Below are 19,524 nucleotides of genomic sequence, written 5' to 3'. Positions count from 1 at the left end.
AGGAAATAACAAAGTTCTCTGAAGCTAGATACTAATATGAAATTTAAAAAAATATATATATACAGAGAGAGTGTGAGCAATTGAGAGCAAGCGTACAAGAGTGAGCATATAGCTAGTACATGTTCTTGACTGGAAATCAAAAGAACAGGTTCTGTTCAGTCTAAAAGGCAAGAGAAGGAGGGATTAAACTGCTGTCTGACTGCATTGTAAGAACGGGCACTAGGAAGAGAGAAGAGCTAGAGTACAGTAGCATAACAGATGGGCGTAAGTTCTCAAGGAAAAAAAAAAAGCTTAACCACTTTGTAAAAGGTTTGAAACAGTGAGACGTAATATCAAATGCTGAGTCCAATGGCAGCTTATGTAACTACCAAACAACTATTTTAGCCCAAAGAATGAGGCAAAACAAGAAAAATGAGTTTAAATCCAAAAAGGAAAAAGAAAAAAAAAAAGCATGGTAGCATTTTGCTGGTCAGTTAACTATCTGAAACAAGGAAATAGTACTTTTTCATTTAAATTAAATTTTAGCAAGATCAACTTTACGAACAATTCCTTCTCTAGCCTTGTTTCTGAATCAGTGCGTATTAGACTGGAAACACTACTAGAGTGTTTGATATTCTCTAACTGCATCCACAATGATTTAGATGCAAGGATGCATCTGAATGTCTCATACAAGATGACCTTAAGTATGTGAAGCACTGAATTCTCAGCTTAGCATTAGAGTTTTCACCATCACTAAATTTTCATCAGTGTAGGCAGTTGTTTTGGTATGTTAAGCTTCAGGTTTAGTCACTGATTTCTGTCTAAGATCTTTAGCTTCCACAAGTTAAAACTCAAGGGTTTTTTGTTTTTCTGGAGGAAGGGGGGAAAAAAGGGAAATTTTTTAAAAAGATAAGTAATTTATACATGTCATTAATACTAGATTACTTATGGATTACATTTCAACAAAAAATTCCCCCATGATTCTAAGAATCCTCAAATAGCTGCTGGAGGAATATATGGAAAGCAATTAAAGAGAATCTCCTTTCCCTCAATCCAGAGATAAAATACTGCTTTGCATCCGTATTGTTGCTTTTTCAAAGCAAAGTGCTCATTTTCTGAATTATCTGTTTGGTGTAGATATTTTGCTTAAGAAGCAAGCACTCCAGGCTACAACTGATGAGTGACCTTGAGACAGCTCTTAGAAGGTAGTTGCCATAGTAACACCACCACAAATGTGGTACATCCTCAGCTGACACCACCAATCTGGTACAACAGATCTATAATAAGTACATCTATCCTGTATTAGTGCCTCAATATTTAAGGAGGAAGTTACTTGGTTTTTTTTTTAAGTTATTTTGAAAACCTCTTATGCTGCTGTAGACATCTGATACTTCAGCATGAATACAAGTGGCCAAGATTGTAAGAGTCTACATAGGGTAAGAGTAAACCGTAGTACACTTAAAAATTTATTCAAAGTGCATTAATCCAGAGAGCAGTCCTTGCTCCAGGAAACGAGTCTACAGAAGCAGCCTTGAAATATCACATAGTTTTGAGAAAGTTTGTTGTCTTTTCTCAAGTTCTCTGATATGCATAAACTATCTGGAGCCTTACTATGTCAAACTTATGCAAAATAGGAGCTCAATGGATTATTTTTGCAGGCCAGAAGACTATTCCATCTGTGCAACCTCAGTCGCTTGAATAAAGTTTCAAGCTAATTTGACACTAATTGGAATAGTCATAGTCTGAAAGTGTTTTTCGCTACATAGGATGCTCTTGTGAGATCTGGGAGAGGAAGAAAAGGTGAATGACTGATAAAGTGTGAATAGATGAAATTTCTGGGTTTGAAGAGTGCTGGCTAAAAGAAATATTCAGTAGAACCATTTCTGCTTAAGAGACAAAGGATTAATGAACAGATTTAACAATTATAACAACCTAGGACATTGAAAGTTTACTTTAAAACTGAACTACAGTCACAAGATTCACCTTTCTCTCAAATTTAAACTAGAAGGACCAATCAGGTAAGTTTCATAGTTTTGATGTCCAAGAGATTCTAGTATGAGTAAAACATTTGTTTATTCCAATTAGAAACAAGACTTAGGACTGCTTTGCCTCAGAAAGTCAGCTCACTTCAAAGGTTGCCCATATTATTAATGGGCAACGTGCACTGAGTCTCCACACCAGTGTGAACTGGTGCATCAGTTAGGAGTTAATTTCAATTAGAAGCAAAGATGCACGCTTTCAAATAGGCCTTTGAATGCTCCAATCTAAAGAGTTTAGACCACAGTCAATTCAGCCAGTCTATTACCTGCCCTGAAAGCTGACTGTGGAGCCCCTCCATCTGTCAGCTGCAACTTAGAGGTACTGGGCTGTGGGCTACAGTTAGCTTTTGTCTCTCTCTACCTTTGCTTAGGAGAAGGTAGAGACATCCACAAAGCCTGAAATACTATCTGTGATAAAACCCCAGCAGAGAACTTAACCTAGAGAGTTTTAGAAAAGCATTAGCAGGGTAAAAGTAATTCACAAGTTTGTATGTTTTAGATTCTAAAGATATGTAAAAAGATAAAGTATTTCCTTTGAGTTTGGAAGAACATTAATTTGTACATTATAACACCAATGGTTTTATATGCAAGAGAAAAATCTAATATTTAGTCAATGTGCTAGGTCTCCATCCAAACTGCACATTTTGTTAATTGATAAGTTAATGGTAAAGCTTGATAAAGCTTGCATTTAGGCAAACTTAAAAGGGAAATTCAGGAAAGGCACCATCATCTTTTGCATAGCATGCACAGTTACAGATGCTTCAAGTATAAGACAGGGTAAATTCAGAATGCTGCACAAGCAGAGAAACCAACAACTCTATGAGTTGTCTCCAACCTTGCTTTCTTTCCAAAAAAGCATAAACTCTTTTAAACATACCAAATTCAAGCTACAGCCACTCAGAATAAGATTGCCCATACTTCATTGTCCTTTTATCACTCCCCTCAAACTCATTTTCATGGATTTCTTTTATTGGTTTTATTACTTCAAAATAGCTTATCACACCTTTAATAGAACATATTTCTTTACCTGAAGTGCCCCTTTCAAAACATACCATCTATTTAAACAAATGCTACAGAAAGAATAAAAGTACATCCTTTTCCCCCATAAGATGAGCTTCACATCACTTAACTACTTAGCCTAGCAGTTAAAATAAGATATATAAATTATAAATCACTTCGTTATATAAAATGCAAAAATGTTTCAGATGGACATCACCTTCCTTTTGATAGTCTCCTGCTTTAGGTGATCTCAGCAGCCTCTAAAATTTGTATCCGTAGGATACTTTTTCAAAGGCACTGAAACAGAGAAGTCATGCACTTGACTGAGGCTTTTCCTAGAGTGAAGGAATTCACAGCATCTCTCTGAATGTTATAACCCACAAGGTACAAGCTCACACTACAGCCTCTCTCAAACTGCAGCCACTAATAAGATCTCCCTTCTAGCTGCCCATGCATTTCTACCAAGTTGAGTGGTGGTTTTCGTTTGCTGAGCTTAAGACCTGAGGTTTCCAATCACTGAAATTTAAGTGATGTCAACCATGGAGGTAAGAAGGGCAGACAACACAGTAACTCAGAAGTGAACAGCGATAACAGAGGTTTTGTTTTACATGAGCAGCAGAGTTGTTTAATTCCCTGCAAGGAAGTTAAGTCTGCTACATACATGAACATATTTAAAGGAAAGCATAAAATAGAGGATATCAATATTAGGTTGTTCCTACACAAGTTAAAAACTTCATCAGAAATGTCAATAGTCATATTACCACCTTATGTCATACAGTACTACAACATTAAAGAAAATTAACAAAGCATAGGAAATATGTATTTTGTCATAAAAGGCATAGTAAAAATTAACATGCACCTGAGCAAAAGACCAGGTAGACAGAAAACAGGTAGCAAGTTTCCAGACAATGCTAAGATGATACTTCCAAGAAGGGCCTAAGTCCAAGAAATCATCATTATCTTGGCAACGGACTGTTGTAGTACAATTATTTAACACCAATCAAAAGAGTTCAACTGTGTTGCTTTTAGAGGTCAGGAAAGTGCCATCTTGGCTCAAAAAAGTACTATTTGAGATTGATGATCTTGTCAGTTACTATTATATGCCATTCTTCCCACTTCTTATCACATCTGTGAAGGTGCAGGCAAGATGGCTATATACTAAATTGACATTTGTCCTATCAATCTGTGTACAGGCACTGGCAGATGTCCTTTTGAACAAGTGTTCATATAAACATTGAATATGTTTCTTTTTAGCAACAGTTTCCTAGGGTAAACATACTTTATCAGAGTACCATAATTTGTCTTCAGCTTTGCATGTGGCTGTTTCTTTTGGCCTAGCTATGCAGGTTAACTTTGGAAGCAATCTAGTCCTAAACATGAAAGGCACTCTTGGTATAAAATAAGACACAGCTGTATACAAAAACTGTTCTGTACTGTCATCTTCCCCTGCCTTTTTTGTTTGTCCCCATGAAAGTCTTCAGACAAAAAAGTTTTAAGCTTGATGTTGTGGAAGTGAAAACTAGAGCTTAAGTGACAGTTCCATTTACAGTTTACTATCCATGCTGTAGAGTATATCAGCCTACTCTGCAAGTTCATTTAAAAACCTGTATCACCAAATACTTGGGATCTTTATCCCGCTCTTAGTCTTTAAACTCAACCTAGAAACTATGAAGTCCATAGGCAGTAGCCTGTGAAATACCACTGTCTAATTACAATAGCATAGGAAAAAAAACCAAGGAATTCTTTCACAAAGAGCAGATACTCTATTCCCATAGTCCTGATTAAAAAAAAATGTCAACACCAGACCCAGTGCCATCAGGTTGCCAGTCTTCTGAGTCTCTACAGAAGCCATCCATTTGATAGCCTAATTCCACTCCGAATTAGCATTATTGCTGTACCTACCCCTTTCAGTATGTTATTCTGCTCAGCAATACCTGTGAATTACACTAGTAACAAATTCCTATTAAACACTTGCTGATTTCTTAATCTTTCTTAAGCTAGTTTTCAAAACAGTATTAAATACATCTACTTATTCCCTATGGACTTGAATGAAGTTAATTTTCCAATGCAGATATAATAGATAACAATTTTGTATTATTACAGATAGTTCGTTAACTCCATCACCTCTTCCAGGCTTCAAGTCCCAGGGCAAACAAAAGGTGCTGAATTTCTCCCATGCCCAGGTACTGCCTGATGCTCTCTTCCATAACATGCTTGCCTCAGAAACAGAGTTTTGCAAGAGCTTTATGCAGCTTAAATTTTTATAAACTGTGGATGCTCCAGTCCCACCTCACTCCTTCCCTTGCACTAATGTTGGTGTTTGTTACCAGGTGGTAAGCTGACTTGGCAAGAAGTGGTCTTGGTGTTTTTGTTTTAGTTAGAACAATTTTCAGCCAAATCAGTTTGCCAACAGTAGGAGCCCAAGTTCCAAAGCAATGGGAAGGGGGGTAAAGGAAGAAAGCTCAACAGCCCTAACTTGGCATGAGCTGCTGGGCAAGTGCACTGTACGGCCTCAGGAAAATGGCATTCCACAGGACTCAGTCATTTAGAGGACTCAGTTGCTATATTTTTCAGCTAATACTGGAAGGGAGTCTATTTGTTGTGATGTTACTTGCTTTTGCACAAGGTATCACCCCACCCCAGCATTTCAGGAAAGCAGAAAAACTTAATAAAGGATTCTTTAGGCTTTGACCCAAAAGAGCACAAGTCAACAACAAATATCTGTAGTGACAGAAAGACAAGGTACATTCAAAGTACAGAGTCCTCTAGATCTTGGAGAAAGGTCAGAGCACCTCATGGTAAACAAGAAGAACGCAGTAGAAAACAGCTTCGAGGTACACAAATGAGGCTGAACTTGCAGAGCCCTTCAGTTTTATTTTCAGCCCTTCAGTTTTATTTTCACTAGTGTATCTGAAACTGCAATGATTTTATAAATAACCACTGAATGTTTTAAAGTTAGATATTTTACAGAAAAATATGATTAGGACAGGATGCATTTCCTAATGTCCATCTTTGGTATATAAAAATGAAAATTAGGATTTCTAGTTTAGTAGCACATAGACCTTATCGGAAATATTAGTCTAGATTATCAAAAGAAAGAAACAAGATGGATTGTCACTTGGGGTGATCATCTTATACACTAGTAAAAGCAGCAGTTAAAGCAAACTGTAATACCAGAAATGGGAGGCAAAATTAATATAATAGTTCATATTCAGCAATGGGCTTATATAAGTTCTTACAAATGAGAATTTCTTTTTTCCTAACAACTCATTTACAGGGAGCATTTGCTCACCAAGTGGCTTGGAGTTTCAGTCAGAATGAGGCTTTAACTGAAATTCCAGCAATATAAGCATGCCTGCATGTTATTAAAGGAAATAGTGGAAAATTTCACAGGCTGACATCCAGAACGTCTGCGGTTCCTTTTCATATTTCTCTCTTCTTGCAAAGCAGTTATTAGACCAGGACTTTATGTCTCTCTCCCTCGCTTTTTTTTTTTTTTTTTTTTTTTTTTTGGTGTAGTCTGGAAATTTCCACTGCTTTAAGAGTTTTTAAGCTTTCTCAAATGCATAGCTCTATCTAGCCTTCTGCCTAGATAGAATCCTTAGTTTAAGCAAACGTTTCACTGACACAGTAGAACTGGGTGCTAAGAATAAGAAATAATAAAAAAAAAAAAAAAACATAAAATCATAAAATCATCATCCAGATACCAGAAGTATTGCTTGGCCAGTCTAAAATACTCCCATATCATATATTAATCTTTTTAGAGGTGATTTGAGGTCCAGCTACAGATGGCATGGCTAAAGAGAAGAGAAAGCAGTTAACAAAAAACTATCTTGTATTTTCTGCTCAAGTGCAAATTATAGGGTGGATGACATGATCAAATAAGGCTGCTCTTGAATTTTCCTCAAATTTTCACTCACTTCACATCTCACTGGATTCTGCTCCCTGCCACTACTACCTTCATATAGTCATTAACCCAGCTGATACAAGTTTAGCACATTTACTAGCACTAGTTCTATGCCTCACCTCTACAAGTCTTATTTACAAGCTACAAACATGCATTACCCAGAGACTGAGGAGTTTCAACAAAGAAACACACAAGCGTAATACAAAACATCTTCAGAAGCTATTCCAGTCAGCACAGATATTTTCTCAGTTTTCTCTACATCGATCAAAATAAAAGCCTTCCTCTTACAGGCCTGTGTGCACAGGCACATGTGTGTCAAATGGATATTCTAGGTCAACAAAGGTTCTGCTGTTGTATTTGGTCAAGAGAACAACCTGCAGATAAAGCATTCATGGATTACGTTGCCTTTAGTGGGAAACTAGAACTTTTAAACATGCACACGAGTTGTTTAATGGTGTATATTGTCATATGCATTATCCTCCCATTTTGTAAACAAGTAGCAACCAAAATAAGATACCTTTTAAATGTCTTCAACACATTCGCACTTTTAAATTTTCTTGTTTAAAAGGCTACTACACAACGCTGAAACAAAAGATATAGCAGAACATGACTTTAAAGAAGGAAGTTTAAAAATATTTGCTCAGTTAACTGTAAGGATGCTCTCTTAATAGTTATAATGGTATTTTATGTACTGGCTAGAACAATTTAAAGAAAAACATACATACCTAACAGCATTACTTAGAACATGGTCCTCTAGTAAGCCACATGCAGAGGTCTGTCCACTGAGCCAGACATTCCAATTCTGAATGTTAAAAGGCATTCAGAAAGGGTGGGGAAGGCAGGGGAAAGACAGTACTGCTACAAAAGATACTGTTATCTCTACTTTAGTCCATTCCAGCAAAGATGGAAGGAACAAAAAAGGCAGAGGAACAGGAGCCATAATTCCTTATTTTTGATCATCCTCTTTAGCATAGCCTTGGGGGTGGGAGAAAGAAGTTACACAGGAGGAGAAAAGGGCTAAAAAAAACCTGAGTCACTGGCAAAAAGATGTAGCAATTTTTTGAAGTCATCCCCTTAAGATGTAAGCCACTAGAGGAACAAAATCAATTTAAAGACAACACTGTAAATAAGAGAAATTATTATTAACTGTTACTTCCTTATTCATAAAACTCCACAAGAAATCCAGAGTGTATACAAAGTAAGGCTGTGTGTGTATGCATACATATACACTCCCAACAGTTGTGTACAAAGATGTTTCAGAATAGTTTGTCCAAGCAGATCATATTAGCTGCAACCCACTCACACACACACAAGTTGCCAGAAGTACACAGCACAGAAGGAAATTTCCCTATTCTGGGGGCTCATTAGCCTACAGAAAATTTGATGGAAACACCCATCAAACATTTGACACGAACAGCGATAAGATGCTAATATACTCCATAGGATAAGTACAATTAGAGTACAAGACAAAACTAGGGAAATGCTGTCTTTGCTTGAGGTTTTAGTTCTTCAGATAGATGCAAAGAGAACACTTCATAGACCTCCAGACTGACTACTCTGAACCAGTACGAAAAAGTTTACTCAAAATACTGGAGTGGTGAACACATATGTCACTTTAGGGTTTTTTTGGGCAATTGAATTATTGAATCTTCATCTGCCTTCTGTTTAACTCCTCTACCATTAGGTACAGCAGCAAAAGCATTTTCTCTCCTTACCCATCGCTCTTACCTGTTTTATCACTTCAGGATGTTTCAAACAGTGAGGCAGGGCATTCTGATACTAGACAAAGTAACCCTAGAGCAAATATGTAGGGCAACACAAGCACATACAGTTGTTATACAGTCTCAAGTTCTTAGGCATGCATGGTTTCAACTATGCATACTTACATCTTACTGAATTTTATTAGAGACTTCCCTGACAAATAATTTCCTCAGATTCATGTTAACTAAGCCAGAAGATATTTGAAAGACATTTTCAACTGTCATGATAAGTCATGTAAGAGTTAAGTAAAAGTCAAGCGATGTACCTTGAGCAAGTTCATAAGCCAACCTGCTGCCAAGCTTTTCATGCTGAGTCAGCACTGGAAGTCTCATTAGATTTCACCCCATTATCTAGACGTAAACAGTTAAGTGCATGCACTATTTGGCCAACAGCAAATTACAACAAAGCCTTAAACCCATGCAGTGTTAAGATTCTCTCTAGACCTACAGCAATACTTGACAATGCTTTTAAATAAGAATAGTAAGAGGTCTAAAAGAAAAAACTTGATTATTCCTTATACAAACAAGCTTCTTTCTTGACTTGCATCAGGCAGATTTTGTCCTCACATAAGATTTCTAAAGTTACATTTCACCCATGAATCATTTAAAGCAAATGATAAGGCAACCCCCTTAGAGCTTACTGCTCATCTGCCAAAGTGAGGTACAAACAGCTGCTCAGTCTCACTATGCTACAGCACTTCTTACCTTATGAGATAGTTAGAGCTTACAGCAGTGACAGACTGCATCTTGCCTAGAGAAGAGATTAAAAATAGGGAGGCTTTCAGCTGAGCAAAATGGAAAAAAAAAATCCTACATCACTATCTATAAGCTTCCATTGCTAACTCATTCTTCAGCTTAGTGAACCATCAAAAACACTTCAACTATTTTCATGTTTCTTCCCAATATCAACCTCTTGTTCTTCTAAGTTTTTAATAAAGAATCTCCAAAATGGCTTTTAAGAAGGCTACAACCACTTAAAATGGCTAATGCCATTTAAAGACAGATGGTGGCTCAGCAGCACCAAAAGGGTAGATATTTACCTACCACAGAAGTGCAAACCTCTTACAAAAAGATGCCCAACTTGTCCAGTTCAGAAGTGCACAGGGTAAGAAACAGTCTTCTTGATTTAACCACGCAACCTGTTGCTACCAGATTACAATATTACATCATCTGGTAGTCTTTGAGGAAGACAACTAGGAGTGTTACCTGCAAGTTGCAGCTTTTCAAAAATATATAAGTCAATTCTCAGATCTGTCAGAGAAATTGTGAAAGTTATGGTTTCTAGTCAAACAAGACAATTTTTTAAAACCTCCTAACTGGCACATGTTTCAAACAAAGGTTTTAGTAAGCTAAGTTTTGAGAGTACCATTTACCAGTAAACAATACCCTACACTTCATAGTTGCTTCCTTTGCCATTCACATACATGTATCACTAAGTGGTTGAGAAGTATCAAAATAGTAAGCCCTGTTAGTGAAGAAAAATTTGGACAAGAAGCTAATCTACAAGAAAAAAGGAAAGTTGAGTTGCTAAGATAAAAAGAAATCTCAGTTAGATGAACTCCTTCACCTTCAGAGAGCTTTAGGAAGGTTAGAAGTCATTTTCACATTCCCAGTTTTACACCTCCATGAATTTCTTACAGACTGAAGAGAAGGGGTATAAGTTATGCAGTAGTTTCTGCCTAATCAGGGAAATAAGCTTAAACAGAAGAGTTAGTATGACAAACAGGTAGCACTTAAGAGGCAGTAATTTAGAGTTTAAAAATAAGAAACATACCATTTTGATGAAGTATCCAATAGACCAACTAAATAATTTTCCCATGTTTCTCCACTTTCTAAAGAAACTCTGCAGGACTAAGGAGTCTTTAATTGCATTCTGGGAGAAGATAAGCTTTAGTAAAGCAACTCATAGTTACTTCTTATACTGGCCTGAAAAACATACACTGTCAAAGCACAATACTAGTAAAAAAATTAATCTGTGGTCTACTCCCCCCACCATGACATATAGAAAGAAACTCTTCAAAGCAACTGCAAAAGACAACAGCTCCATGATGCAATGACAAGGAGAAAGCCTTTCTTATACTACAGAAGATTTAGTCTGAGATTGCCATATCTTTGAAGTTTACTATACTAGAAAGTAGTCTGAACAAGAGGTGTCTATAAAAGAGTTGTCAGAATATCAAACCCACGTAAAAATGTAATTTATGTAAAGTTCACACACTCCAACAATAACATTCCTAAGTCATACCAGATTTACGTGACAATATGCAAGGACCTAAAGACACCGATTAACATTCAGAGCTACAACTTACAATTTCAAACACTAGTATAGCAAAGCAGGATAATACCTTAGTTGTACTAACTAGTCATTCCTCAACTAATCTCACAGCTTAAACAGCAGAAAATTCAAAAGGTTTTACCATACCCCATGCAATAAAGTTTCAGCACTACATGCTACAGATTGCACTACTACAAACAAATTCTTTGGTCATACTATTGATTTACCTCCTCAAAATATGCTAAATCTTCCTTTTCAAGAGCTTTCTACTCTGCTTTCTATGAATGAAAGACAAGCATTCGCTCTCCACAAATACAGTTCTTCCCCCATTTTGGCTGATATAGATACTGAATGTTTTTAATCCTCATTTGATAGAGAAGACAGTTGCTTCTGTCTGTAAACTAAGTTGGCTTAGGGCTTATTTCAGTAGTGCAAGCAGCATTCCCTCTGACCAAAGCTGATTCATGGCTCGAGGATGCATCTGAATCAAATTTTTATCCAAGTAATCCCCTTGCATGATTCCTATGTTTGGATGCACTGCTTAGCACTTGGTTGACAAACCTTAACTTTTAGGGTACAAGAACGTCCTGACCAGAGCATTTGCATAGCCTACATCAGTTCAATACTGTAGCCCTCTCTGATAGGCAGTGGGCACTGTGATTTAGTTTCCATATCCTTGGCTAACAAGTCTCAAGGATCCTGCAGCTCAAAAAAAGGCTTGTTTTAAAGGTTCAAGAATCCAGTTCCCTCTACCGCCAATCCTCTTTTTTTTTTTCTCTCTCTTTCTTCCCTCCCCCCTTTTTTTTTAAATCTCTACCAGCTCCTGAGAGATTTAATGTCATATTATTAACATTATGAAAGCCTACAAGGGGCAGCACAGTTTGCATTTTAATACACTACCAGAAAGCATTAAACTAAAGTTATGATACAGCCAATGTATTTAATATAAAGCTCTCTATGTGAAGCAAAGCCACTAATAATCACTGTAATTAGTCTAATGTTAAGCATTATGACAGATCCTTTGCCTTAAAGCTCCTATTCTCCCTCTTCATTAGGGAGTAAAACTATCATTCCATACTATTACATTTGTTTATAAAAGTATACTATATGGTCTGGAATTAAAAGTTATTTTCCTTTAAAGTTTAAAATTGCCCATTAATGAGTAAGAAAAGGAAAGACATTCAACATCTATGGTTGGCTAAAGACAATCTCTTCTTACTTCCAAGGAAACATTCATTTAATACAGCCTCGCACAGTATCACTACTCTATCTGCAACTTGGCTCAGTAATAATAAGAGATGGAGGTTTCCCTAGACACAGCGTGACAGTACTGAAGTCTTGTCTAGTTTATGATCTAACTCTTTTCAGTTGTCCCGTGTGACAGGACAAGAGGCAATGGACAGAAATTGAGCCACAGGAAGTTCCACCTGAATATAAGGGGGAATTTCTTCACTGTGAGAGTGACAGCACTGGAAGAGGTTGCCCAGAGAGGTTGTGGAGTCTCCTCCTCCAGAGATCTTCAAGGCCCGCCTGGATGCAACCCTGTCTAACGTGCTCCAGGTGACCCTGCTGAGCATGGAGGTTGGACTAGATGATCTCCAGAGGTCCCTTCCAACCTTACTGATTCTATGACTCTATGATCACCTACAAAGTTAAACACATAGGTGTTTAATACATGTAGAAGGGGTGCAAAATATGGATTAACAGTTTTGTTACAGTTCCCCTACAAAAATTTAATGCATTACAGTTTTGCTGTGCACATAACCTAACCTAGAGAAACACCAGCATTTAAAAAGAAATTAACATCAAATGAATTGTCTTCTATAATGATATACTGAAAGTGGCAGGCAAACACCAAATCTGCCAACTATTTTCTTCAACAAGAACAGGCAAAAAGTCTTAGCCAATAGTTGTTGACTTCTTCATTTTTCTAGTATTGATGGATTTCCTGAGAATCATTTTATTTCTCCCTTTCCCCATTCATTAATTGCTCTCCTGTATGTATTTCTAAGTACAGTAAAACCTAGTTTGAATACAAACTTAAAGAAAGCATTCTCATTAGAAAGTATACGAAAATTGGATTTGTTGAAGGGAACACTGTCTATATGCAATACTTCGATATTTGTAGTACTATTCAAAAACATATTTGAGTGGCCTAATGATAAAACGCACAAAAAATGTTTAATTTTTACCATTTGAGTTTGCTGATGGAAAGCTGTCAGAACTGCAACAGAAGCCACTGTATCTAGTTCTATTTCATTTCAACTTTAAACAGCCTTACAGTCCCCGAGACCAGGGAGATGCAAGGTACTTCTGCTCCTCCTTATCAAACATTAAATCACCCCTCCCACCACTACCAAGAAAAAATAGTGTTAGTCAACAACTACACAAGAGACAGGTGAAAGGTATCTCTTGATAACATTTTTAGCCATGTAAACCATTTCAGTGCTGCTTTTGAAAAAAAGCATACAACTAATTTTCTCTCTTCCATGCAACAGATAACTAGAAGAAAAAAATTCTTCAGAGTCACATATAAAATATTCTATGCAACTGTACATACAGACCTCAAAAGCATGCCACTAAAAGGCCTTCTGGAGATACCTGTGGTACTAGATTACCTCATTCTGTGGATCTGATAAATCCTGACATGCACAGAAGCACAGAAACAGTAAAGAAAGTAGACTTTGTGACAAAAAAGACTCATATTCAACCTGCACAAATGCAGGTGCTAGTCATTGTGGCTAGCAATATAACACAGCCGTATTGTTCTGTGGCCTTCCTCTTCTCTCCTCCCACATTTTCAGGTGCACCTGATGAATCAGGCCAAGACTTCTGTGTAGTTTAGCCACCTGTGCAACAACTTGGATGAAAAAATTGCTTGCCATTACCTAATGATCACTACATTTTCTACACAAGTTTTACAATTTAAGGTTTCCAGAACTGCCTAGTGGTCTCAGGCTTGAAGTCATGGCACAATCCATGCATATAGCTTTCAAAGAAGAACATAAATTGATGGTAAAAAAGTCTCTATATCAAGGTTTCCAAAAGGGCAATGATGCATAACCTAACAAAGAATATTTTGCAAACAGTTTAAGTGTACCCGATCAGAATTGGCTCACATTTAACTGTGAAGGTGACAAGGTAAGAGGGGATTTATTAAAAGGGGAAAAAAAAAGAAACAAACCAAACCAAAACACCCCCCCACACACACACACACACAAGGAAGAAGACAAAATTAAATAGGTAACTGTAGAGCTGGCCTCAGCATCTCCATTCCTCCTGTCTATTGCAAAAGCAGTGACTACAGCTACTGGAAAACCCTTTTCAGTCTCAGGATTTGTTGAAAGACACCTACTTCTAAGCTGTTCCTTAGCAGCAGCAAGCCTGACTTTCCAAGTTAGAAGCAAAATGGGCAGTAAAACCTCTGGTGGCCCCATTGCCCTCTTCTCCCTCTCATTTAAATAGTATGCTGTCTCAAGCAACTGCTGCCCCTTCCCCCCCCCACTTCTTTAAACCTCTGTACAACATCAGAAACAGGGCTAGCTCTAGACGACATAAAGAAAAATACGTATGCACATCTAGAAGCATAAAGCCTCAACAGTAATTCCACATAATTTGTATGAAAGACTCAAAATCCCTCATGAGATTCAGTTTAGAGCCAAGTTAATTTTGTTCTGCTTCAAAGACAATCAGCCTATTGATAACTGCCAATTAAAAAAGAAAAAATACCCATTAAATTAAAGTATATTTTTAAGTAATAGGTTTTCTGAAGTATACCTCTCATTTACATTGAGTGAAAAAGGATTTGATGTACCTTCACTTAACTAATCGTAACATATTAAATCTGCTGCAGAATATATTTCCGCTCTGATTTTAATCAGTTGTGGTTAAATTCTTTCACAAACGCCTCTTCCTTAATATGCTACATTTAAGAGTGTCAGTAGATTTACACATACAAAAAAAAGCGAACATGCACCCTACCCCAGCATTCAGGTTTAGGTATTCTTCTCCCTTCTCTCATATCCTTGGCATAAAAAGAAAAACATTATTTGTCTCCACCTCCATTTTTCAGCTTAAAAACAAATAAGAACACTAATATTTAAGACATTTCTAAATACTCATAACCAAAGAGTTTCCATTAACGTAATGCAGAATATCTTGTATCATACAGTCATTCAAGACCACATCTTAGAGGGAGGCTCATTTAAATGCAGGAGTTGAAGCAACCTCCAGTGTCAGACTGTAGTGTCCAATATCATTTTACATGCTATCAATGGAGGCTTCATTTTGCACACAAATATAACCAAGAAATCCTTTCTTTTTCACAGTTCTTTAAAAAACAAGATCTAGTCTACAGAGCTGAAGTATAGAAATTCATCTTAAAGGCTTTAGCTGTGATTTCTTGCCTAGTATTAATGAAAAAAAGCACATGATCAAAAGATAATATTTTATTGTAGACAAAATTTCTTTCTCCTTCCTACTCTGCTGCATTTTGTCTCAACTACACATTAGAGTCTGAGTGATACTACACCAAAACAAAAGAAAAGCAGACAGTCTAAACTTCTAAGTTAAAGAATCAAAACCAAGAATGAAGAGAAATGAAGATTTTAAAAGGAGGGGAAAAAAATAATTCACAACTCGCATGCCAAGATAAAAGCAGCCTGGAAGCAGCACTTTGTTACCAAGCAAGGTACTTAAATCAAGCCTGACTATTGGGTTTATTCTGTCTGCCGCTCATCACCTCCCCATATCTAGCTTCATTTCACAGCAGCAAATCCACTAGTATTAATTGCTACATAAAAACCCAAAGTATTTGTTGCAGTAACAGAGTTGAATGAGATTCAGAAAGAGAATAATACCAAAACAGCTTATTACAATGACACTTAACAGTGAATACAATCACTATATGTTATCGTGCACTGTCTAGTTAAAAAACGCAACCCAGTTTTGTCTTTCCTCTAAATCCAGACTTTAATGCTGAGGTTTACTTATTACTGTGAATCTACCTTATATTTATATCTAGAATACACACACCTTTATTTGCAGCACCAAACACACCTTTATGTGCAGCAGTTCACTGTAAGAAGAAGATATTTTACTACAAAATATTTATTTTATAACAGTGATAATGGATTAAGCATCTTATTTAAACTGCTTCAACAGTGTTTACAGACACTACCTAGCTAGACATTACTGACTGTCACACTTCCAAATTTGCTTCAATTTTGTCTTATTATTCTAGATAAAATCCAATCTAACATTTTCTGTAATAACTTTTAGAGAAACCATTTAAAGGCAGAAATCAGATTTCTTTTATTAATAACAGGTTAAAGAGGAAGGCCATACTGCCTGAATAAAGGAGAGTGATTTAGAACAGTGTTCAGTGAATAAGCTGATAAAGTGGGAAGCTTCTCTTTTTTTTTAAAAAAAAAAAAAAAAAAAAAAAAAAAAAAAAAAAAAAAAAAGCTGACTACACTGAAGAGTAGGAGCAGAAACCACACACAGAACCAACTTTAGAACTGCACAAAGAGGACGCTGGGAATTATGTCAGCCTCAGATACCACCTTCCCCCTGTGTGCACCCATTTATACCCCAGAATCACCAGGACCTTTTCTAGTTACTGGTCTGGGAGCAGGAAAAAAAAGAATTGCTTTTTGCCTCCACCCCTCAATAGCAGTTTTATTACCGCTGTGAGGCAGAAATACGCAAGAGGCATAAAAACCATCCTTTATTTCCAGTATTTCTCATCCACTTCCTTATTACCAGAGACAAGGAGACGACAGAAGTCACCTGCGGAACTTACCAGGGCTACCGGGCCACCAGGAGCAGAGCGCCGGTAACAGGGTCTAGGGAACCGCCTCGCTACCGGGCAGGCCCGCTGAGGGGCAGGCGGGGGCACGGCCCCCCGGCGCTTCCCCGCACGCCCCTTCCACCCGGGCTGAGGGACGGGGAGGGTCTGGCGGCTTGGACACAGGCTCGGGAACCCGAAGCACCCCCGAGCCTCCCGGCGCTCCGTGGGGAGCCTCCACCCGCACCCCCCGCCACGCACACAGCGGACAGCGGCACGGGAAGCGCTCAGCTCGCACACGGGTGCCCGCCGCCGCCTCGCGTGGCGCCCTCCGGCCACACGCGGACCTCGTAAAGTTACAAGGGTCAGGGAGAGGCAGCGGCGCCCGCACAGCGCCTCGGGAACCCCCCGGCCGCCGCCGCCGCCTCGCACCCGGCCCCTCCGCGCTGCCCTTCCTCCTCCCCCCGGGGAGGGGGCGCCGGGCAGCGGCGCCCCTCGGCGCCAGCCCCGGGCTGCTCCCCTCCCCAGCGAGGGGCAGCCCTGCCTCCCCCGTCCCCGTCCCACCTCAGCGCCACAAGCGGGGGAGCAGGAGCCAGAACTCTCCTCCCTCCGCTCGCAGCTCCCTCCCTCCGCACCCCACTCACCCGGGAAAGGAGCCAAAGCTCGGCTACGTCGCCCTCGCCCCGTCTCCCCCACGCTCAGCCTCTCGCCGCCATTTTCCTCGCTGCCTGGATTTAAATAGGAACCAGCCGCCCCGAGAGCAGCCACCGGCCGGCGCGAGGCGCGCCGGGACCTGTAGTACGGCGCCGCGCGGGCGCTCACGGGAGCTGTGGTTCGGCGAGGCCCCGCCCCGCCCCGCGCGGGGCACCACGGCACGCGTAGTCCCCGCCCGCGCCCGCGCCCGCAGGTGCCCGGCGCCGCCGCTCCCGGCGGCCGAGGGCGGCTCTCGGGGCCGGGCCCCGCCGCCGATGCCGCTCGCTGAGACGCGAGCCCGAGGCCGTGCTGGAGGCCGAGGCGAGCCCCGCATCGCTCTCAGCTTCCCAAAAGGAGCGCGCGGATCCTCCTTCACCACCAGACCACGGCCAACGCTCAGAGGCGACGGTGGTGCAGCGCAGGTCCGCGCGATCCGAATGCTCTGTCCAGGGAGGCCAGCAGAAAAAATAAATAAAAAAATAAAACTTAACAACCCCAAAAATAAGATAAACTTAAAAAATGCCCAAAGAGCATTAAAGGTGTAACAAATTTATTTATATACATATAAAAACACCTCCTCAAATCAACCAACCAACCAGGATAAAACCAAAACCAAAAAGAAGATAAAACGAAGAAGAGCTACACCCCCTCCCCCATCCCACCCGCCAAAAGATCCAGCATATTGCTGTAACGAAAGAAGAAGTTTGGGGGTCACATACGCTTTGCACTGTCACTTGGTAGCTGATGGGAGAGCTGACTTTCTCATGAAGATTTATAGCAAAGGCTAAAGCTAGCATGACAAAGGAGAAAAGACAAGTGCTACCTCCAGGCGGCTTTTTTCAAATTAGGAAGGTTTGAATGACTTGGCTGGTGCATGAAATCGCTCAGAAATTTTATTAAGAACACTACATCTGCCATCCCTCATTTTTTTAAAAAATCCACTTAGTTTGGTGCTGCTGCAATTTAAGCTTTTAAACATCTTCCACTAATGTTATTTCTTCAAAAATACCTGCAGGAAAGAGTTGTTGGGGCAGCAGAAATCTAGAACTATTTTATGCCAGACTATATACCAAAAAAAGAGGAGAAAATCTTTACAAGATTAATTTTCCTTGGAACTAGCTTCCCAGTAGTTCCCTGAGTGGCATTAAGGACTCAGTTTTCTTCATCTATGAGTGGAAAAATCAAAGAGCCCCTAAAAAGTTTAAAAAAAACCCTCATACTAATTATGTAATTAAGAACTGCATCCACACACAGAAGAAAGGAAACTGGAATTTCCAATATTAACTACATCATGGAATTTACAACAATTACATGAATTTGAGACAATTTATACTAGAGAACTCATAGCATATAAATCAAGTATCACAACTTGCACAGCTAAAAATATTTCCATTTATAATTTTAGACTGGTGCTATATATTTATAGCTAGTTCAAGACAATTTGGACTCTGGTTTATCTATTAGGGATAAAGTATTACGTAATTATCTTCTTATGCAATGATATAAAGTGAGTTGTTTGAGAAGAGACAGGCAGACAGATGAAAGATACTTAAAAAATAATTAAACTTGAAAAAGAAAAGACCACAAAAATGTCCTTTTTTGTGACAGATTCTTGTGAATCCAAAGATTCAGAAATGACCTATAATACTTCACAAATATTATTAAATAGAAGTACGTTTTCAGTAATGAAGTCTTCAACCCCTCCTTTAACCTGAATATACTCTTGTTGTCATATTACTTCCCTGTGTTCCAGAAGCATGATTATTTTTAATTTTTCCTCAATCAAAACATTGAGGTGAAAACTAAAGCTAACTAACACTCATGGAGAATTTGCTATAAACACACACAATTTGTTCGGTTTCAATTGAAGTAAGTGTTTTATCCCAAACTGTCTGTGCTGTATTAAATTTAGAACATAAATAGTACCAGAGGTATTCTTTACCTCAGATACATGTTAAAGACTGTTTTCAAACTGTCTCATAATACCAGTTCACTAGCCATCTGTAAGCTAAGGAAGTTAAAGACAGATATAAATGAAAGGTCTTAGATGTAAAATACAATCTACCTATAACTCAATTTGCTTG

The 19,524-nt window shown here is 38.8% G+C and overlaps 1 protein-coding gene across 2 annotated transcripts in view; it reads right to left on the bottom strand.

The window, feature by feature from the left end:
* Positions 1-17,475, bottom strand: part of NCOA3 (nuclear receptor coactivator 3) — a 92,131-nt gene extending 74,656 nt beyond the window's left edge. The window contains exon 1 of one of the 2 annotated variants that reach the window (XM_062588884.1): positions 17,392-17,475. The gene's annotated coding sequence lies outside the window, so the exon portion shown is untranslated. Of the gene's footprint in view, positions 1-16,762; positions 16,782-17,391 lie in introns of those variants that run through there. The other variant, XM_062588885.1, reaches the window with a different exon arrangement.
* Between the last annotated feature and the right edge of the window lie 2,049 nt (positions 17,476-19,524).

This window comes from Rhea pennata, chromosome 16 (assembly GCF_028389875.1).
Source record: "Rhea pennata isolate bPtePen1 chromosome 16, bPtePen1.pri, whole genome shotgun sequence".
Classification (NCBI taxonomy): domain Eukaryota; kingdom Metazoa; phylum Chordata; class Aves; order Rheiformes; family Rheidae; genus Rhea; species Rhea pennata.
Note: the sequence above shows the minus strand (reverse complement) of the source record. Positions and strands in the feature narration are given on the sequence as shown.